The sequence below is a fragment of the Ovis aries genome, chromosome Y (assembly GCF_016772045.2).
Source record: "Ovis aries strain OAR_USU_Benz2616 breed Rambouillet chromosome Y, ARS-UI_Ramb_v3.0, whole genome shotgun sequence".
Lineage (NCBI taxonomy): Eukaryota > Metazoa > Chordata > Mammalia > Artiodactyla > Bovidae > Ovis > Ovis aries.
Window position 1 is genome coordinate 15767584 of NC_082741.1, and position 22777 is coordinate 15790360.

The 22777-nt window shown below is 38.4% G+C and overlaps 1 pseudogene; it reads right to left on the reverse strand.

Moving 5' to 3' along the window:
- Positions 1 to 1502: 1502 nt before the first annotated feature.
- LOC132658940 (eukaryotic translation initiation factor 1A, X-chromosomal-like) lies at positions 1503 to 19373 on the reverse strand (annotated as a pseudogene).
- Positions 19374 to 22777: the final 3404 nt, after the last annotated feature.

Consider the following 22777-nt stretch of genomic DNA (forward strand, 5'->3'; position numbering starts at 1 on the left):
GGTGGCTCAGAGGGTAAAATGCCTGCCTGCAATGCAGAACCATGTTTCATTCCTGGGTTAGGAAGATCCCCTGAAGAAGGTAGGCCACCCATTCCAGTATTCCAGCCTGGAGAATCCTACAGAAGGAGGAGCCTGGGAGGGTACAGTCCATGGGATCGCAAAGAGCTGGAGACGACTGAGTGACTTCACTTTCACTATAGTAGAGTATTATCATATGTTTAAAAATCTATAAAAATATGGTAAAAAAAATCTGGTAAAAATTTCACCATTAAAGATACATATTCAGCTGTTTTAATTCATGGAGTGAGTAATCTGAAACAATTTGGGTTTTCATTGTTATTTGTGACCATGCCACCACAGGACGCAGGTCATTTTTTTCCAACCAGGAACTGAACTCGTGAACCCTGCAGTGAAAATCTTAAAACACTAGACCACCAGGGTAGTGCCTTCGTTTTATTTCCTAAATGATTTGGAAACCCGTCAACGTATAGTGTGGACTGGTATGAACAGGATAGATGTGACACACTGAGTAGAAAATTGTAAACTGTATAATCTTGGTGAATATGTAAGTGCTCCCTTCAAATTAAAATTCACTTTCTCTGAGTGTCTGAAATGCTCCTAATAAGAATGCTGATGACAGAAAGATCTTGAAAACCGTGTGGGAGGTCAGTGATCCAATTTAGACTTCCTAAAATCTGTTCCTGAAATCCTAACCTTCTGCCTTATTATTCAAACACTCATTGATTCTTTTACATTTTTGGATTCTACTGTACATTTTTACTGCAGAAGTACCAAAAGAATAAGAAGTCTAAGAGGGCCTGCAAGAGTATAAGCCATACTGTCATTCCAGCTACTTGATATGCCTGTCCAATAAGTCGAGATACAAATCAATAAAATGTTTACTTAAATACTTCCATAGCAGAAAAGTGAGGCATATAAAACTCCTATCATCACTATTTCCTTACCATGATAAACAACCATTTCCCACAAACTGAGAGCCAAAAGTTTGTCCTAAAGTGATACCAGGCAATTAATGTGAATTCTAAATCCATGAGCAAAAAAAACAGGCCTTCATTTTAAGAATGCTTTGGAGTACACTGAAATCCCAGTGCTTCAGCAAGCTGGCTTCAATTTGCTTTTCTTCTTTTAATGTATCAGCCTTGGGACATGATACATTTTAAAACTGCCTGCTAAACTTCTTACCACCATCACTGTAGATCCCCTTGTATAACAAAGTGTCATTATGGAGTACCTAGCGTCAGACCTAATTAATTAAAAAAAAAAAAAAAAAGGATCCGAATAATTATAAAGTTTTAGAAAATTTAGAAACATTGCCAAGCTGGCTTCTATATAGTAATGAACATTCAAATTCATGGATACATAATTTTCACTATATCTTCAATTCAACATTCAACCTTCTGAGGCCAAAGATGATGAAATTTCTGACTATTTTCTTATATAAAACAGTAAACACACACACACACATATGGTTCAGCCTGGACTTAAACCTCAGTATCTTCATTTTCACCAGCAAGGTCCTTAAACTGTATTTCATCATCATCTTCAGGATCAAAGGTGTCTGTTTAAGTTCAGCTAAAAACAATAAGAACACACTCTTAGAGATATAAAACCAAGATGTTACTAGATTAATTGTCTATTTAAATAAATAACACTGGATTAATACTAAAATGCTGAACTGTACAAAAAAAAAAAAAACTGCTTGTAATCAATCCTTGGATCAACAGTTTTATTCCAAGAAAAGTCTTCCTAACTACAAACTCACAATGAAACTGCTAAAAGAAATTCACTGCCAAGTATTTATCTGATTCCCAATTATCTTAGTATTTCTTAAACGGCCTGTATCTCATCAGAATCTTCATTCTTACTCAAAAATTCATAAAGTTATAATAAAATGCACTGTAATGGAATTTTAAAAAGTTATCATATTCAAAATGTGACTTTAGTACACTTCCTCTTTTTGTTACTAGAAACATTTTAATTGTTCCAAGTGTACTAGAGGAAGAATAGAATACTTTTGGCTCTAAGAAATAAAAGGGATTTAAAAACACTGTCCCCAAAGCTCCACGGCAGTACTCTAAATACTAAAAAAATACCTGAATACTCTTTTCCAAAAAAATCAAAACCAATACCATAAATGGTGCCCTCGATTAGCTTAAAATAGGTATAATCTCTTAAGAATAGCTTTTAAGAGTGTAAAAGAGGCATTCCTTTAACAATTATTATGTATAAGTCTAAGATTTCTGAGTTTTTTAATTCCCCACCAAAAGAACATATATTAGGAAGAGAATTCATTACTAAGTTGTTAATATTCTGAAGTTTTTAATACATTTAAATTTAATTTAATGTGAATTTAAGCATCTATGCAAAAATACAGACAGGAGAGAATTCTGAAACGACTGTTTTACCTAAATACAAAGTAGTAAATACTATGAAAAGACAGGGAAGTGTAATCACTTTGATATTAACTACCACATTCCAGAAGCTGTCTATAAGCCTTCAGACTTCTAGCTTCATCTGCATTGTACTTTATAATTACATCAGCTTTGTTATCCTTGGAGAAAAACAGGAAGGATCAAAACCGGTTATGCAAAGAATCATCAGTTGTCTCATACATTATTTTCAAATTAAACACCCTTAAGAAAAACCTCACTATTCTCTCACCTTCCTTCTGTCATCTGCAAACACACACAGGCACAATCATCGTGATGAAGTTTGCATGCGTGACCAAATAAAGTTATTTCCAAATAACAAGGAAAGTTATGTATACAATGCACTGAAGCAAAGAAAGAACAGGAAACATGTGGGGTGGCAATGTGGTCCTTGTTCACACTCTAACACTGTAGTTCAAACTGAAAGTGGTATTATTACCCAAGAGAAATCTTTCTATAACCCACAGTTCTTAGAGTATCTTACTGATTTGAATTATCTGTGGTGCTTTTTATATTCCTTAAGCTTGACAGGCCTGAAGTGAAGTCTTTGTGAGTTTATGATGCAAATATGCCTGAGAATTACTGCCTTTTAAGGAGTTCACGTTTCTCCATTTTAAAGAAGCTGAGTCACTCACAGAGGAAAATATTCTGAATACTTGCAATTAGGCTAGAAAAGGCCTAAAGAAAGGCAACTGAAAATATCACAGTCATAAAACTGCAGTGTGATACAGACCAACACTTCTCAAACTATGTGCACCAAAAACACATAAGTATTCTGTTAAAACACTGAATGTAACTCAGTAGTAAAGAGATAGGCGAAAAGTCTGCTCATACAATTCCATGGAGTAGTGATGCTGCTGTTACTTTTAGATTATGATTTGAGTAGCAAAGGTTTGCAATTATCCACAACAGATTATAATCAGAAGAGCTATATGTGGGTATCACTTTACAGTTAGTATTTTAATCCCTTAAGGGATTAATATAAATGTGGCTACATTGCCCATCAAACAGAGAATTAAACTGGGAATTATTATTTGATCCATTTGCAGGATTATATGTAGTTAAACTAACATAAATGGACATGAGAATATACACTTTTATGGACAGATTGTATGTTTTTAGTCATCAAATACAAAAAAAAATGGAAAGGTTATCAATGGATGTTCTAGATCACAAAACATACAGATGAAAAAAAAATCAGTAAAGTATCAGGGTATAAAATCAACATACTTAAACCTGTTATAATATTAATGCATTCATATTACCCAAAGTAATGTACAGATTCCATGTGATTCCTATAACAATTCAAGTAGCATTTATCCCCCCCACAGACAAAGTTACATGGAACCTCAAACAACCCAAACTGCCAAAGCAATCTTGAGAAAGAATAAAGCTGGAGGACACGCACTTCCTGCTTCTGAAACACAAATGTCCAAACAATATGAGACTGCATTCCACCCCATAATGCAGATCCTGGAACAAAACTGAGCACTCAGAAATAAAATTTTTCACAACCGTTCAACTAATACCTATGAAGGGAACCAAGATCACACTGTAGAAAAGACATCCTCTCCAATAGACAGGACTGGAAAAACAACGCTTAACGTAAAAGTAGACCTCCTTTCTTACACCAGAATCTACCTAAAATTACCCTGAAATAGATCAGAGATTTAAACACAGAGCTGAAATCTTAAAACTACTGCAAGAGAACACAGTGTGCCGAATGCCACTCTTGCTCTTTGCAAACTAGTAAAACCTAGTAAGTGAAACTATATCACACTAAATCGCTTTTGCATGGAAAAGGAAATTGTCAACAACATTAGAAAAAAGCAGTGCATTAGATCGTTAAAAATATTTGCAAATGGTATGACCAATTAACACCCAAGGTAGATAAATCCTTCCATTTGCAAGAACCTGGATGAACCTGGACAGTACTGTGCTAAGAGAAACAAGTCACACAGAGAAAGCAAACACTGCAGGACCTCATTTATATGTGGAATCAGGACTGAATACAAACTCATGAAATTTTAGGTATGCTCCTAATCTCTCAGCTTTGAGTGACCCGGATTTTCTGCACAAGCCTCAAATGAAGAGAAGAACTATCAGTCGCTTGGCTGAGTATTAAAGGTATGCCCCAACATGCACAGAGCCTAAAAGCAGAGGTTGAGAGGCCTATGGGCTTTTAATAAAACCTCAAACATGGGCTGTTTGCTAGGTTATAAACAAGCATTCAGTGGCCACACAAAAGGAAAAGATATATACCATACAGAATCTATTTCAGAAATTATCCAACAAACGATGACAAGAAAAAGCTCTGGGAGAAGAAATCTGATGTCCCATCTCACCACGTTATATCTTCATTTTCTAGTTTTCAACAACAACAACAAATCAAGAGACACACAAAGAAATAGGAGAGAGTGTCTGGTCACATATAAGGAAATGCGCAGTTAATACGAAGCATGGCTCATAAAGCCTAGAAGCTGGACCTAACAGAGACTTTACATCTGGTAGTATAGACAAAAATAATGCAAGAAACAATGTGCACAATGTTCGTTTGTTTGTTTGTTTGTTTTAATTTTCAAGAATATTTCACTAAAGAATCAGGTCATATAGATTCTTTAAAAGAAACCTAGTGGAGATGAAAAGTGGAATGGCTGACTCAAACTGTCTCTGTAAATCACTAATAGAGCAATCACACCAAAAACTAAACAAGGAAACAGAAGACTGAAAATTTACAAACCAGAAAGTCTTAGGTATTTACAGAACACATGACCTGGTAATAGAATAGAGAGAAACAGCAATCATTTCACTCAAAATTTAATTAAGCACAAGCAACGGGTTTGACACAGAAATCAAAAGGATTTCTGTTTCACAAGTCATATTCCAAACGTTGAGGTCATAATGGCCAACCACCAAGTCGTCCTCTAAGCATTCATCTCAGATTAATAACTTACACTCTAAAAGACCTAGTCTATGCCTTACCTTTCTCCTATAAGCCCCCCAAAACACTTTTTTTTTGGAGATAGAGGTTTTGTGTCATTTAACTGCATCATCTACAGCAGTGGTTTCTCATACTTGGATCTGAGACCTTTAAATTGAAAAATCACAACTGAGAACCTAATATAAACATTATTTTTTTTTCTTTTGATGAGTGAGAATGCTAATGAAAATCACTGTCATATGCTAGTGTTCTTTTTTTTCAGCAAAGGTCATTTTGCAAAAAGATTTAGAAAGCAAACCTGGAGGGAATCCCCTGGTGGTCCAATGATTAGGACCCAGGGCTTTCACAGCAGTATTCTGGATTCAGTCCCTGACTGGGTATCTAAGATCCCACAAGCTGCAGTGTGGTCAAAAATTAAGAAAAAAAATATTGAAAGGAAAATGAATAATCTAGCACTGTGAAATATATATCATAAAATACAAAGATATCTCTTCGTTTTACTACAGAAAGCTGAAGTCAGCCTGCAGCATAAACCCTGAAAACCTAGCACAGAACCTTGAATATACTTGGACTTTAGATGAGGACAGAATGATGAGCTGTAGTATTTATCCAAAATTATTAGAGGATATGTATTGCATATTATATTTAAAATCAGAAAAGAAACAACCAGTCTTCCCATGGAACACATATACCGTGAATCCTATTGTCTTAAACATAAGTGGATATTAACAAATTGTGATGCCGAAAGGATGAGAATCATAACTGGCTAGAACAGGTCAAATGTATTTTATCGCATCAGTGAAATACTGATATTAATGATTTCTAAATTCAAGAACACTATAAATTTAAGTGTAATTGTTACCTGATAATCTCGAAGACCAACCAATATAATATCTGAAGTATTTATCCAAATCTATAAAATAAAGCTCACAGTATATTGTCTTTAAAATGCAAACAAACAAAAGTGTTTGATGTTAAGCCATACTTAGCGTGATACAAATAGCAACCCACTCCAATGTTATTGCCTGGAGAATCCCAGGAACGGGGGAGCCTAGTGGGCTGCCGTCTATGGGGTCGCACAGAGTCAGACACGACTGAAGCGACTTAGCAGCAGCAATGTGATACAAAAAAGTATCACATGTGTGTGAAAAGTATCTGCTAAGGATTAGGAGAAAACTACAGATATGTGTGTGTGTGTGTGTGTGTGTGTGTGTGTGTGTGTTTGTCTTGTATGCCTGTGCAGCAATGTGTGTATTATGTGCGTGTGCTCATGCCTACGTGACAAAGTCTTGTTATAGCTACAGTATATTAAGCAAAAATTAAATTTAGGCAGTTCAGTTTGGTTCAAATTTTCTAATTTAGTATATTAAAATATACAATATTTACTTCAACTAAAGTCTTTTAAAATTACAAGAGCATAGTTCTTTGTCACATAAATTACTTTTATTCACAAATCACTCTGGGAATTTTTAGTTATTTTAAGCAAATAAAAATAACCCTTCTACACAAAAATAGTCATCTTGATACAAATATACATCGATTCAGGCCCAAAATCATTAACTGGAAAAGAATGATTCAAGAGACCAAAACTGTTTTTCAATCCAAAAAATTTGAGTTGAAAGAACTTTTAAACAACATGATCAATAAATATGCCAAAATTACTAAATAAGATGACCTATCATGTTCCAGTTTCAAATGCTCCTAACACTACCTACAGCTGTTTCCACAAATCAAAGTGTTATGCAGGACTGTACACTATATTTGATTAGCAATTAGACTCATTTTGTCTTGAAAACAATTTTTTCTTTCCTTCCTTCCTTCCTTCCTTCCTTCCTTCCTTCCTTCCTTCCTTCCTTCCTTCCTTCCTTCCTTCCTTCCTTTCTTTCTTTCTTTCTTTCTTTCTTTCTTTTTTCTTTCTTTCTTTCTTTCTTTCTTTCTTTCTTTCTTTCTTTCTCTCTTTCTTTCTTTCTTTCTTTCACAGCTTAATATTTTTGTTGAGTCTAGGCCATTTGTTTCATCCACAGAATTTGTCTGGTTCATCAAGTTTAAACATATCTGGCATAAGTCCAGCCTAGATCTTACAAATCACTCTTTCTAAACATAAATCCTATTATGAAAGTTATCAAGGATTTTCTAATTTTATGCTTTTATAGGGCCACATAAATTATTATTTTTGAAGTCATCAAGAATTCACAAAAGTCAGTCACTCGGAAGCACAGGTAAATTTTTTAAAGGTAAGCTTTGTATTAAAGTAAAATATATATCCACATTGACCTTCTGATTTAAGCTTCCTCGGATATGACATACCCTTTTCACACCATCAAAACACATTGCTTCCAATAGTGCATTTCCTGACATTTTGGTTACCTGAGCCTATTCTTCAGAAGCAGCAAAAAAGAAAACAAAACAAACAAACAAACAAACAAACAACTGTAAGATACTGTTCAATACTTCCTAAAATGTAACATTGTTATTAGGTTAGTAACTTCAGTTTTAGAGCTATCTTTAGACCAAACCATAATTAGAGAGGGAAAAAAAAAAAAAAAAAAAGGTCAAGCGTTATAACAAATGAGAGCTGTCTCAAGGTGACATATATTAATCTTCCCCATGAAAATGAGAAGACTCTTAATCTCTCAAACAATGTCTATAGTCTCTTCAGCTACACTTATGTATATATCCCCTTATTTTTAGAGCAGGAAAAAGTCAACACAAGTAAAGCTGTTAATCCAAAATCACAAATGCTATTTCCACGAAAAACTATCTGCTACTGGGAAAATTTAAGTTATCCGCTAATATGAGAAAAACAATTCAGTCTTGGTCATTATGACTACACACTCTACCTTTGGACATGAAAGTGGCTCATTTCAAGTGGTACCCTAAATGCTGACTTAGCAACCCTCACGCTGAGTATTCATCAAATCTTGGCTCGCCTTTCTTTCATGAACGCTACTGACTATAAACAGTAGCTTGATCATTACCAAACTTTTGCCTGAGAACACGTTGATGCTTGTTCTAAAGTGCTTAAAGTCGTATTTCAAGATAAAGCATCTTTTATATCCAAGAATAGCCAAGAGACCACCTAATGCTACTATCACTTGAAAGCACTGACATAAGCATTAGCCAGTATGGGACCATGTCTTCTTGACTTAAATGACAAATGTGGGCATCAGAATAAAGAGAATGAAACAGGTAATTAATATAAAACTGGTACATTACTAAATTTTGTATTAAGGCCCAACATCAACGTGATAGCCACTGCAGCCATGATTAAAAAGTGCCTGCTCCTTGACCATTAAGGTGTGACCTAAATCAAATCCCTGATGATAATAACAGTGGAAGTGAGAAATAGATTTAAGGGACTAGATCTGATGGACAGAGTACCTGGTGAACTATGGACGGAGGTTTGTGACATTGTACAGGAGACAGGAATAAAGACCATACCCAAGGGGGAAAAAATGGCAAAAAGGGAAAATGGTTCTCTGAGGAGGCATTACAAAACTGTGAAAACAAGGGAACTGAAAAGCAAAGGAGAAAGGGAAAGATATACCCATTTGAATGCAGAGATCCAAAGAATAGTGAGGAGAGACAAGAAAGCCATCCTCAGGTATCAGTGGAAAGAAATAGAGGCAAAAAATAGAATGGAAAAGACTAGAGATCTCTTCAAGAAAATTAGAGATACTAAGGGAACATTTCATGCAAAGATGTACACAATAAAGGACAGAAACGGTATGGACCTAAGAGAAGCAGAAGATATTAAAAAGAGGTGGCAAGAATACATAGAAGAACTGTACAAAAAAGATCTTCATGACCCAGATAATCACGATAGAATGATCACTCACCTAGACCCAGACATTCTGGAATGGGAAGTCAAGTGGGCCTTAGAAAGCATCACTATGGACAAAGGTAGTGGAGGTGATGGAAATCCCATTAAGCTATTTCAAAACCTAAAAGATGATGGTATGAAATTGCCGCAGTCAATAAGCCAGCAAATCTGGAAAACTCAGCAACGGCCAGGAGACTGGAAAAGGTCAGTGTTCATTCCAATCCCAAAGAAAGGCAATGCCAAAGAATGCTCAAACTACCACACAATTGCACTCATCTCACACACTAGAAAGGTAATGCTCAAAATTCTCCAAACCAGCCTTCAGTATTACTTCAGCCATGAACTTCCTGCTGTTTAAGCTGGTTTTCAAAAAGTCAGAGAAACCAGGAATCAAGTTGCCAACATCTGCAGGACCACTGAAAAAGCAAGCAAGTTCCAGAAAATCATCTACTTCTGTTTTATTGACTATGCCAAAGCCTTTGACTGTGTGGATCATGATAAACTGTGGAAAATTCTGAAAGAGATGGGATTACCAGACCACTTGATGTGCCTCTTGAGACATATGTATGCAGGTCAGGAAGCAACAGTTAGAACTGGAAATGGAACAGCAGACTGGTTTGGAAAAGGAGTACCTCAAGGCTATCAATTGTCACCCTGCTTATTTAACCTCTATGCAGAGTATATCATGAGAAACGCTGGGCTGGATGAAGCCCAAGATGGAATCAAGATTCCTTGGAGAAATGTCAATAACCTCAGATATGCAGATGACATCACCCTTATCACAGAAAGTGAAGAAGAACTAAAGATCGTCTTGATGAAAGGGAAAGAGGAGAGTGAAAGTGTTGGCTTAAAGCTCAACATTCAGGAAACTAAGATCATGGCATCTGGTCCCATCACTTCATGGGAAATAGATGGGGATTCTCTGGCTGACATTTTTTTTAAGGGTGGCTCCAAAATCATTGATGATGGTGATTGCAGCAATGAAATTATAAGACACTTACTCCTTGGAAGGAAAGTTATGACTTACCTAGACAGCCTATTAAAAAAGCAGAGGCATTATGTTGCCAACAAAGTTCCTTCTATTCAAGGGTATGATTTTTCCAGTAGTTATTTTTGGATGTGAGAGTTGGACTGTAAAGTAAGCTGAGTGCCACAGAATTGATGCTTTCTTACTTAGTGTAGGAGCATGGTCTTGGGAGCCCCTTGAACTTCAAGGCAATCCAACCAGTTCATCCTAAAGGAGATCAGTCCTGGGTGTTCACTGGAAAGACTGACGTTGAAGCTGAAACTCCAATACTTGGCCGCCTGATGCAAAGAGCTGACTCATTTGAAAAGACCCTGATGTTGGGAAAGATTTAGGGCAGGAGGAAATGGGGACAATAGAGGATGAGATGGACAGATGTCATCACTGAATCAATGAGCGTGCATTTGGGTGAACGCCATGAGTTGGTGATGGACAGGGAGGCCTGGCATTCTGCAGTCCATTGGGTCACAGATTCGAACACAACTGAGTGACTGAACTGAACTGCTCCTTGGGAGAAAAGCTATGGCAACTCTATCATTTCAGTTCAGTTAAGTCGCTCAGGCATGTCCGACTCTTTGAGGCCCCATGAATCGCAGCACGCCAGGCCTCCCTGTCCATCACCATCTCCCAGAAGACACTCAGACTCACGTCCAACGAGTCCGTGATGCCATTCAGCCATCTCATCCTCCGTCGTCCCCTTCTCCTCCTGCCCCCAATCCCTCCCAGAATTAGAGTCTTTTCCAATGAGTTAATTATTCTCATGAGGTGGCCAAAGTACTGGAGTTTCAGCTTTAGTGTCATTCCTTCCAAAGAAATCCCAGGGCTGATCTCCTTCAGAATGGATTGTTTGTATCTCCATGCAGTCCAAGGGACTCTCAAGAGTCATCTCCAACACCACAATTCAAAACCATCAATTCTTCGTCACTCAGCCTTCTTCATAATTCAACTCTCACATCCATACATGCCCACAGGAAAAACCATAGCCTTGACTAGACGGACCTTAGTCGGCCAAGTAATGTCTCTGCTTTTAAAGGTACTATCCAGGTGGGTCATAAATTTTCTTCCAAGGAGTAAGTGTCTTGTAATTTCATGGCTGCGATCACCATCTGCAGTGATTTTGGAGCCCCCTCAAAATAAAGTCTGACACTGTTTCTACTGTTTCTCCGTATATTTCCCATGAAGTGATGGGCCCAGATGCCATGATCTTCGTTTTCTGAATGTTGAGCTTTAAGCCAACTTTTTCACTCTCCTCTTTCACTTTCATCAAGAGGCTTTTTAGCGCCTCTTCACTTTCTGCCATAAGGGTTGTGTCTGCATATCTGAGGTTATTGATATTTCTCCTGGCAATCTTGTTTCCAGCTTGTGTTTCCTCCAGGCCAGCGTTTCTCATGATATACTCTGCGTATAAGTTAAAAAAGGGGGGAGACAATATCCTTCCTTGACGCACTCCTTTTTCTATTTGGAACCAGTCTGTTGTTCCACGTCCAGCTCTAACTGTTGCTTCCTGACCTGCATACAGATTTCTCAAGAGGCAGGTCAGGTGGTCTGGTATTCCCATCTCTCTCAAAATTTTCCACAATTTATTGTGTTCCACACAGTCAAAGGCTTTGGCATAGTCAATAAAGCAGCAAGAGATGTTTTTCTGTAACTCTCTTGTGTTTTCCATGATCCAACGGATGTTGGCAATTTGATCTCTGGTTTCTCTGCCTTTTCTAAAACCAGCTTGAATATCAGGGAGTTCATGGTTCACGTATTGATGAAGCCTGGCTTGGAGAATTTTGAGCCTTACTTTACTAGCATGTGAGACGAGTGTGATTCTGTGGCAGTTTGAGCATTCTTTTGCATTGCCTTTCTTTCGGATCAGAATGGAAACTGAACTTTTCCAGTCCTGTGGCCACTGCTGAGTTTTCCAAATTTGCTGGCATATTGAGTGCAGCACTTTCACATCGTCATCCTTCAGGATTTGAAACAGCTCAATGGGAATTCCATCACCTCCACTAGCTTTGTTCATAGTGATGCTTTCTAAGGCCCACTTGACTTCACATTCCAAATTGTCTGGCTCTAGATTAGTGATCACATCATCATGATTATCTGGGTAGTGAAGATATTTTTGTACAGTTCTTCCATGTATTCATGCCACCTGTTCTTAATATTTTCTGCTTCTGTTAGGTCCATACAATTTCTGTCCTTTATTGAGCCCATCTTTGCATGAAATGTTCCCTTGGTATCTCTAATTTTCTTGAAGAGATCTCTAGTCTTTTCCATTCTGTTGTTTTCCTCTATGTCTTTGCATTGATTGATGAGGAAGGCTTTCTTATCGCTTCTTGCTATGCTTTGGAACTCTGCATTCAGATGCTTATATCTTTCCTTTTCTCCTTTGCTTTTCAGCACTCTTCTTTTCACAGCTATTTGTAAGGCCTTCCCAGACAACCATTTTGCTTTTTTGCATTTCTTTTCCAAGGGGATGGTCTTGATCATGAAAACCTACAAGGCCTTTTAGAAGTAACACCCCAAAAAGATGTCCTTTTCATTATAGGGGACTGGAATGAAGAAGTAGGAAGTCAAGAAACACCTGGAGTAACAAGCAAATTTGGCCTTGGAATGCTGAATGAAGCAAGGCAAAGACTAATAGAGTTTTGCCGAGGAAATGCACTGGTCATAGCAAACACCCTCTTCCAGCAACACAAGAGAGGACTCTACACATGGGCATCACCAGATGGTCAACACTGAAATCAGATTGATTATATTCTTTGCAGCCAAAGATGGAGAACCTCGATACAGTCAACAAAAACAAGACCAGGAGCTGACTGTGGCTCAGATCATGAACTCCTTATTACCGAATTCAGACTCAAATTGAAGAAAGTAGGGAAAACTGCTACACCATTCAGGTATGACCTCAATCAAGTCCCTTATGATTTTACAGTGGAAGTGAGAAATATATTTAAGGGCCTAGATCTGATAGATAGAGTGCCTGATGAACTATGGAATGAGGATCATGACATTGTACAGGAGACAGGGATCAAGATCATCCCCCATGGCAACTCTATACAACACGTTAAAAGGCAGACAAAGCAAAGGCAGACGGCTTGGCCGACAAAGGTCTCTACAGTCAAATATCTAGTTCTTTCAGTAGTCACATATGGATGTATCAGTTGGGAACATAAAGAAGGCTGAACACTGAAGAGTTGAAGCTTTTCACCTGAAGTGCTGGGGAAGACTCTTGAGAGTCCACTGGATGGCAAGGAGATCAGAGAAGTCAATCCTAAAGATCAGCCCTGAACATTCACTGCGAGATCTGCTGCTGAAGCTCCAATACTTTGGCCTCCTGATGCAAAGAGTCGACTGAAAGGAGAAGACCTTGATGCAGTGAAAGCAGGAGGGCAAGAGAAGAGGACAACAGAAGATGAGATGTTTGGGTAGTATCACAGGATTCAAGGTATAAGAGTCTGAGCAAACTCAGGGAGATAGTGAAGGACAGGGTATCCTAGTGTACTGAAGTTCATGGGGTCCTCTGTCTATGACAGAGTCATACACATGACTTAGCAACTGAGTAACAACTCCACCAAGAGCTCCTAGTCCAATCTGTAATTATCCTGACATGTAATAGGATTCACATGCTGGAGAATTCCTTGGAAAACAGCCCATGAACCCAGCTTAGTACTCAGGAGTGCTACACAGAAGAAAATAACAAAGAAAAGAAGACAATAATTTAAAAATAGGCCATGAAAACAAACTTCTAATGTAAGGAAAAAATATGAAGGTCAAGGACGGGATTATCTTTATCTCACATCATGTTCCAAGAAATTAATAAATTATTTGTGCTTGTGTGTGAGTGTGCGTGTGTGTGTGTTTTTCTCTGTTGTATGTGTTTCATGTCTTTCACTATGCAGGAATAACTACACGGCCTTGTTAAGAAGTGCTGTAAATTACATAAGCAAATGTACAAGTGTGAATGGAGGTTATACACCAGCTCAATGACAGGTAATAGAGTTTTCAGTTAAGAGAAAAGTATACATGTGAATTGAACAATATGTTAATTTCCATTCATTTCAACCTCCACATTTGGCTAGCGGCTGTAACAAAAAAACAGTTTTCCCCAGTGGCTCAATTCACTACAGTTCAGTTCAGTTCAGTTCAGTTGCTCAGTCGTGTCCGACTCTTTGCAACCCCATGAATCGCAGCACGCCAGGCCTCCCTGTCCATCACCAACTCCCAGAGTTCACTCAGACTCACATCCATCGAGTCAGTGATGCCATCCAGCCATCTCATCCTCTGTTGTCCCTTTCTTCTCCTGCCCCCAATCCCTCCCAGTGTCAAAGTCTTTTCCAATGAATCAACTCTTCTCATGAGGTGGCCAAAGTACTGGAGTTTCAGCTTTAGCATCATTTCTTCCAAAGAAATCCCAGGGCTGATCTCCTTCAGAATGGACTGGTTGGATCTCCTTGCAGTCCAAGGGACTCTCAAGAGTCTTCTCCAACACCACAGTTCAAAAGCATCCATGAAGAATTCACCTGCAAACGCAGGATACAAAGGAGGGACACATTTGACTTCTGGGCCAGGATGATCCCATGGAGAAGGAAAGGACAGCACGTTCCAGTCTTCTTCCTGGAGATTTCCATGGACACAGGAGCCAGGTGGGGCACAATCCATGATTTCAAAAGACAGCCAGACATGACTAAGCGCAAGCAAAATTGCTAGAAAAAAGTACTTCAGTGCAATTCAGTTCAGTTGCTCAGTCGTGTCTGACTCTTTGCGTCCCCATGAATGGCAGCACACCAATCCTCCCTATTCATCGCCAACTCCTGAAGTTTACCCAGTCTCATGTCCATTGAGTTGGTGATGCCATCCAACCATCTCATCCTCTGTTGTCCTCTTCTCCTCCTGCCCCCGATCCTTCCCAGTATCAGGGTCTTTGCATGAGGTGGCCAAATTATTGGAGTTTCAACCTCAGCATCAGTTCTTTCAATGAACACCCAGGACTGATTTCTTTTAGGATGGACTGGCTAGATCTCCTTGCAGCCCAAGTGACTCTCGAGAATTTTCTCCACCACCACAGTTCAACAGCATCAGTTTTTCAGTGCTCGGCTTTCTTCACAGTCCAACTCTCACATCCATACATGACCACTGGAAAAAAACATAGCCTTGACTAGATGGACCTTTGTTGGCAAAGTAATGTCTCTGCTTTTTAATATGCTATCTAGTTTGGTCAAGAGGTGGTTATACCAGACCACCTCACCTGCCTCTTGAGAAACCTATATGCAGGTCAGGAAGGAACAGTTAGATCTGGACATGGAACAACAGACTGGTTCCAAATAGGAAAATGAGTACCTCAAGGCTGTATATTGCCACCCTGCTTACTTGACATCTATGCAGAGTACATCATGAGAAATGCTGGGCTGAAAGAAGCATAAGCTGGAATTAAGATTGCAGGGAGAAATATCAATAACCTGAGATATGCAGATTACACTACTCTTATGGCAGAAAGTGAAGAGGAACTAAAAAGCCTCTAGTGAAAGTGAAAGAGGAGAGTGAAAAAGTTGGCTTAAAGCTCAACATTTAGAAAACTAAGATCACGGCATCTGTTCCCATCACTTCATGGGAAACAGATGGGGAAACAGTGGAAACAGTGTCAAACTTTATTTTGGGGGGCTCCCAAATCACTGCAGATGGTGACTGTGGCCATGAAATTAAAAGACACTTACTCCTTGGAAGGAATGTTATGACCAACCTAGACAGCATATTAAAAAGCAGAGACGTTAATTTGCCAAAAAAGGTCTGTCTAGTCAAGGTTATGGTTTACTAGGTAACAATAGAATGGGAAGGTTAAATGTCTTGTGACCATTCTCCTGGAGTTATATAGAGAAAGGCTTCACTCTTAGGAGATGAAATATTTAGGGCTCAAGTCTATATCTATGTAACTAGACCTGCCTATAACAAAAGGCTTCACTCTTAGGAGATGAAATATTTAGGGCTCAAGTCTGTATCTACATAACTAGACCTGCCTATAACGCAATTTAAAATGTTAGAAGGAAGATGTTCATGTAGAGAAAGTAAATACAAAAAGAAAACATTAAAGATTAGTGAGTCTAAGTGAAACACATACAGGATTTGTAATCTCATTTCAACGTTCCCATGGGCTTAAATTTTCATTAAAATGAAAAAAAAAAAAGTACGTGGTTCAGTCAATTATTTTACTCTTAGTTTAGTATTCACTTACTTAAAAAAAAGTCAGTTATTCGGTAACTTTATTAAATATGATCATGCACTAATGAAATGGTAGTACTAATGGTCTGAGGTCTTGGCATAGACTTATCATATTCTACTGAAAAATATTACAATAGTAGGGAATTTTCAGTGTTGGAAGACAGCCTTACTCTGCTCTAAACCCTAAAACAGAACACTTTGCTTACAGAAATGACACATTAATCCTCCACAAGAAATGGTGTAAAATGAATTATTTAATACAGAAATTCTAGAGAAATGTATGGCACTGCAAATGGGGGAAAAGCTGGAGCCATGAGGGGCTTCTGTGGTGGCTCAGTGATAGGGAATCCACCTGCCAATACAGCAGAAACCAGTTTGATCCCTGGTCCAGGATGAATCCACATGCTTCAGAACAACTGAGCCGCTGTGCCACAGCTATTGAGCCTGTGTTCTGCAGCCTCCAACTGTTGAGCCCACATGCTGCAATGACTGAAGCTTGGTCTGAGTAGAGCCTATGCTTCACAAATGGAGAGGGCACCCCAGTGTGAAGTCTGTGCACTGTAACTACAGAGCAGACCCCATTCCCCACAACTAGAGAAAAACCCATGCACAGTAATGAAGGCCCAGCACAGCAGGAAAAGAAAAATATATATATATATATATATATATGTATGTATGTATGTATGTATATATGCAAATAACAACATGTAGATTAAAAAAAAAGGACATATGAGGCATCTCTTCAGGACTTTGACTAAGGTATGTTTCAGATTAAACTCTGAAATTCACATTATTATAAAAGGTATAAATAGCTAAAGAATTCTTACGTTGTCCATCTTCTTTAAATACTGTCTCTTTTTTCATATTCATTCTCTTTACCCTTGCACCTGCTTCTGCCTGCTTTACCTCAGTGATTAAAAAGTGAATAAAATTTAAAGTCTAATCATCGGTATAATAGTTTACAAACTCATCAAACAAGCTAATATAAGCTGTTAAATTTTATATAAACAGGGAAACAGATTATCATTTAAATAGCAGCAAAATATTAACAGACCTCAAAAGAGATTTACATTTAATATAATTTGCTTACTGATTAGCCACTTACAGATTGTTGATGGCTTTCTTCTAAATCCCTTAGCAGATACATATATTTTCAACCACATAACCCATTACCAGAGACAACCATTAGCATTTTTATCATCCACGCTTTCCAATTAAACCTGGCTTCTATACATTCTGTTCCAAAATTCATTTGCAAATTAATAAACCAAAATAGTCCATATATTTGTAAAGCAATGAAAACTGAAAAATCATATGTCAAAATGTTTTCAGTTTGGCCTGAGAGGAAGCAGCTGGTTTAAAAGTCCCACAGAAGGAAGAGGGGTGTTACCCAAGGATGGAATGAAGCCTAGGAAGATAACATTAACAAAAAAATGTGTTGAACATCTATAAGCACCAAGTTGTGGTAATTCTGCATTCATAAAATAATTACTATTCTCTTTAGAATGCACAATCCAACATGGACATCTGAAACTTCATTCCTAGAAACCGAAGAGGCAAAAAGGAATGTATGGAAATGTACACTTATTTGTAAGTTAAAAGTGAATTTAATAGATTAGGGAAAAAAACAGTGGAAGTGGTTTGTAATTTACCTAACACATTATGAAAAAGACATTCCTAGAGTTTCCCTGAATAGTTAGCAGCAAAACATTTGCTAGACAAAGGCTGTGCCAGTTGGTTTGGGGAATCTAGAGAGCACTGAACTCAAAAGCAAAGAAGTGTGACCAAATATAGCAAAGGTTAAGTAAGCCTTGAGAGCTAAAATGAAGTGCCAGGAATGAATAATGAAGAGAGATTTGTTGTGGAATGTGAAAAGTGGTGCTATTCTGAAAGAGGTATTCTCATTCCTTTAGTTACAGTTTTCCAGGAGGCGTTACAAGGACATTAAACGTGACACAAGCAGAACTCAGGACTGTACAAAGGAGAATTCAAGGAATTCAGTTAGCTTAGAAGTACCGTTTTGGAAGTTACAAGTGCAGTTATTGTCAAATCTGGTTATTTGTGAACTGTCTGCCTCAGAATAAAGATAAATAGAAATACATAGTGCCAGCATCTGTTTTATGAGAAAAGAAGGCTGAACACGTTGGGATATGTGTGCCTTCTAAAAAAAAGGCTAAGGTTTGTGACAGGTAGAGGAAAGTAAACCAGCAGACATGAACCTAAACATGCAACATGGATTTCTTTTCTGCTTGCTCAGATGGTAAAGTGCCTGCCTAAAATGCGAGAGACCCGGGTTCCATCCCTTGGTCAGAAAGATTCCCTGGAGAAGGAAATGGCAACCCGCACCAGTATTCTTGCCTAGAAAATCCCATGGGCCGAGGAGCTGGTAGGCTGCAGTCCATGGGGTCGCGAAGAGTCAGACACGACTGAGCAACTTCACTTCACTTCACTTGCAAAGAGGAAGTAGTAAACTGTCACAAAGTAAACTAAGGACAAGTTCACCCGTAGTGAAGTGTCCACAAAGTAAAGCATGGACAAATATTTAACAGTCCCAAAAGAGAGAATCAGCGTGTCACCAAAAAACAGCTAAGGGAGAGTCCAGGGAAGGGATGAAGGCCACAGGGGCAAAGCCTCGGCTCACCAAAAGTAGGCTTCCACCAGTTTACTAACGCACCTGCAGTTAAACTGGCATGAATCCAAAACTAATAGTATTTTACCCTCCGTGTAAAACTGACAAAAAGGGAGAGGAAATTAGGTCGCTATGGGAACAGAGCGGGAGGAAGCAGCTTCTTGCTCCTTTGTGGACTGAGCAGTCCCACTCAAAGACATCAGCCAACCACAAGAAGGAGGAACTACCACTGTCCACTGACGGCAGCTGAGTGAGTAATCGGTGGTTCCGGAAACGGAGTCATTATCTTTATTCTTGGGCATAGCTGTAGCGGCAGGCTCACTGTTTCCAAGCAGCTTCCTGTGCTGCTGCCGCTGCCAGGTAATCCTCCCAGGCTTCCAAGGAACTAAGTTACACTCTCTGAATTGAGAACTCGGGAGACATTGTCATGCAGCCACGCTTAGCACCAGCAAAATGGCAACCTGGCTGGTGTCACGGGGTTAAATCACTTTCCTCGCGCATGACGCTACTGGCCTATCCCCCAAGCACAGTCTCTTCTGCCCTATGGAGCACGTGTAGTCCAAACCAACTGACTTCCTGGAACTCAACAACGTGAGGGACACTGTGTCAGATTCCCGTAAAGAGTGAAAGATTTTTGGAGAACACCGCGTTGAGCTTGAAACGACATGGGTCAATATAGTGGAGACCGCGTGCATTTCCCCAATTAGAAACCGCTTGAGCTAACTCATACTACTGAATAGACTTCTGCTACCTGTTAATAAGTGTTCTTGCCTGACCATTTCTTCACTTAAATTGTATCTATTGTCTTCCTTCTTGCAGAAACAAATTCCATCAGGATGCTTCTATTAGAAATCTAGTGTAATACAAGTGGTGGAGGAATTAAAGAGAACGGTTATATATCTGTCAAAAGACTTGGACAAACGTTCTTAGGTTTTGGAGACAGGAACCTCTTGAGGTTCATTACGGGTCCCTCTCTTTGAAATATTTAGGTCCACTAAGCTAGGGACTGTTGGTGGCAGGGATAGATGCCCTAGTCTGTGTATTTAATGTTGGAGTGATGGAGTCAAGTTTAATGTTACTGTAAACAAACAAGCAAAACAATACTTTCTCTTCAGAAAGAAAATGCTTAGATTTTTTTCATAGTGATGGAAAACCTTTTCACCTATTTAAGTATTACTGAATATTCTGGCTAGATACAATTTTTCTTGAACTTTATGCTAGATACCCTATTTTTGACCCGTGAAACAAATACTGTACATCTGCTTTCAGTTCAGTGAGTTCAGTCGCTCAGTCGTGTCTGACTCTTTGCGACCCCATGAATCTCAGCATGCCAGGCCTCCCTGTCCATCTGCTTTAGCTATGGAGAATAGTCACTGGGTATCCACTTGAATGGAGAAATAAAAATCTACTGCAGTTGTCTATCATCAGTGTACCCTCTGGGAAAATCAGGGTACGAAAATGAGATTGTGCATTTGTGTGATTTGGAGTTGTGTGTTCCTAGTCAGTTAAGATAATTAAGAAGTTTAATGATTCCAGATTCTTGCCTAGGAAACCACTAACATCACTGTTGCCAGACCTGTATTTTGTGGTTAACAGGATTCTTTTACCACTATATATGTTTCACTCATTTATTTTCCACTTTAAAGAAATTTCTATGTGTACTGGCTCTGCCCCTACAGATTCAGAACACTCCTCTTTAAACTATATGGAAGACCATTTTCCAGACTATGGTCCTTGAGTATTTTTGAAAAACATTTTTTTTCTAATTTTATTATATAGTGTTTATTGCGTAGTTTCATCAATATGGTATAATTTTCTTCAAAGAAAAAAAATTTTCACTTCAAATATGAAACTTTGTACTGAAAATTTTCTCCTACTTAATCATGACATATGATCAGTGAGTCCACATAATAAGGAACGACAATTGGTACTTTTTAGCAGAAACTAGGGCTTCCCTGGTAGGTCACCTGCTTAAGAATCTGATGCAATGCAGGGGACCCATTTGAGTTCTGGTTTGGAGAAGCAATAGATCACTGTCACTCCAGTATTCTTTAGGCTTCCTTGGTGGTTCAGATGGTTAAAAATCCATCTGCTATGAGATATCCACTGAAAGAGTGGCCTGACAACCCACTGCAGTATTTTTGCCTGGAGAAACCCCATAGACAGAGGAGCATGATGGGCTATAGTCCAGAGGATAACAAAGAGTCAGACATGAGTATGAGACTAAGCAGACCAGAAACCAAAATAGATTAAAAAGAAAAGAAAAAGATGATTGAAAAGCTTGAGATTTGGAAGTCTCCCTTAGAAAGATTATTTTAACCCTGAAAAAAAAAATACATAAAGCAATGAACTTTACTACTCTCTTTTCCCTATAAAATCAGAGGAGAAATGGAGTGACTTTTTCCTTGTTAGAGGCTAGTTGTTGTAGTAGAAAATAGTAAATGATTAAATAAATGATTTAAACCTACTGAAATGCTGCTTTCAAAAAATAAATAAATAAATAAATAAATAAAATCTATTTCAAGATGGATACCAAAGCAAGAATATACCTGAAACCAGTTGCTGTTTTAAGACATGGATTCAAAAGAGAACTAAATAAATGCAGATAATGACTGGCGAAATTCTCTGGCAATACATTATAAAAAGTCACAGTCAATATTGTAAAGGATTTTTACACACAATAAAATAAAAATGCCTTTTACTTATGCATAGTTTTAATAATCAAAAGTACTGACTACTTTTCAGACATTCCAGACAAAGGTCATTTAAACAAACTATCTACTTCATCTGCCAAAACAACATGGTGGTGGTGGTCATGATGAGTTGCTAAGTCATTTCCTTCTCTTTTTCATCTCCATCGACTATAGATCACCAGGCTCCTCTTCCCGTGGGATTTCCCAGGCAAAAATACTGAGGTTGGTTTTCATTCTCCCTTCCAGAAAATCTGTCTTCCCAACTCAGGGATTTGTCAACCCTGGGTCATCTACACTGGGAGGTGGATTTTTACCACTGAGGCACCAGGTGAATCCCCCAAAGCAACACACTATCTACTTAAGAAGTGCTTCTTGGCTTTCATATGTATTGTATCCAACTTCTAGCCTGTATAGTCTGTGTTTGTTCAGAACTACCCTAGTGATCCATCGATTAATAGTCAGCTTCCCAATGATCCCTGTCTGGGAAGATCCCACGTGCTGAAGTGTAACTAAGCCCATGGGCCACAACTTAGGAGCTCATGTACCAAAACTAGAGCCAGTGTTCTCCAACAAAAGAAACATCACAATGGGAAGGCTATGTACCATACTGAAGTGCACCATACCACTTGCCTCAGCTAGAGAAAGCCCTTGAACATCCATGACTACTGGGCCCTGCCAAAATAAATGCAATTTTAAAAAGAATAAAATAAATAAGACCTTGAAGAAAAGCAGTAGACTTAGTTTAACATAGAAGTGTAGTTACATATGGGTAGCAACAAGCAAATATACTTTGCATGTTGAAAGTGCAAAAATACTTATTTTTTAAAACATGATAGAACAATACTGATTGGAACAAATTTATCACAGAATAAAAATATTCTGTGCAAGAGTTCACCAGGATGAGAGATAAGGACATCCCAACCATCAGAGTTCAAATTTGTGGTGTGAATGCATAAAAGCCTATGAAACATCATGTTGTTCAAATAATTCGAGTATACATACATCTACTTAAG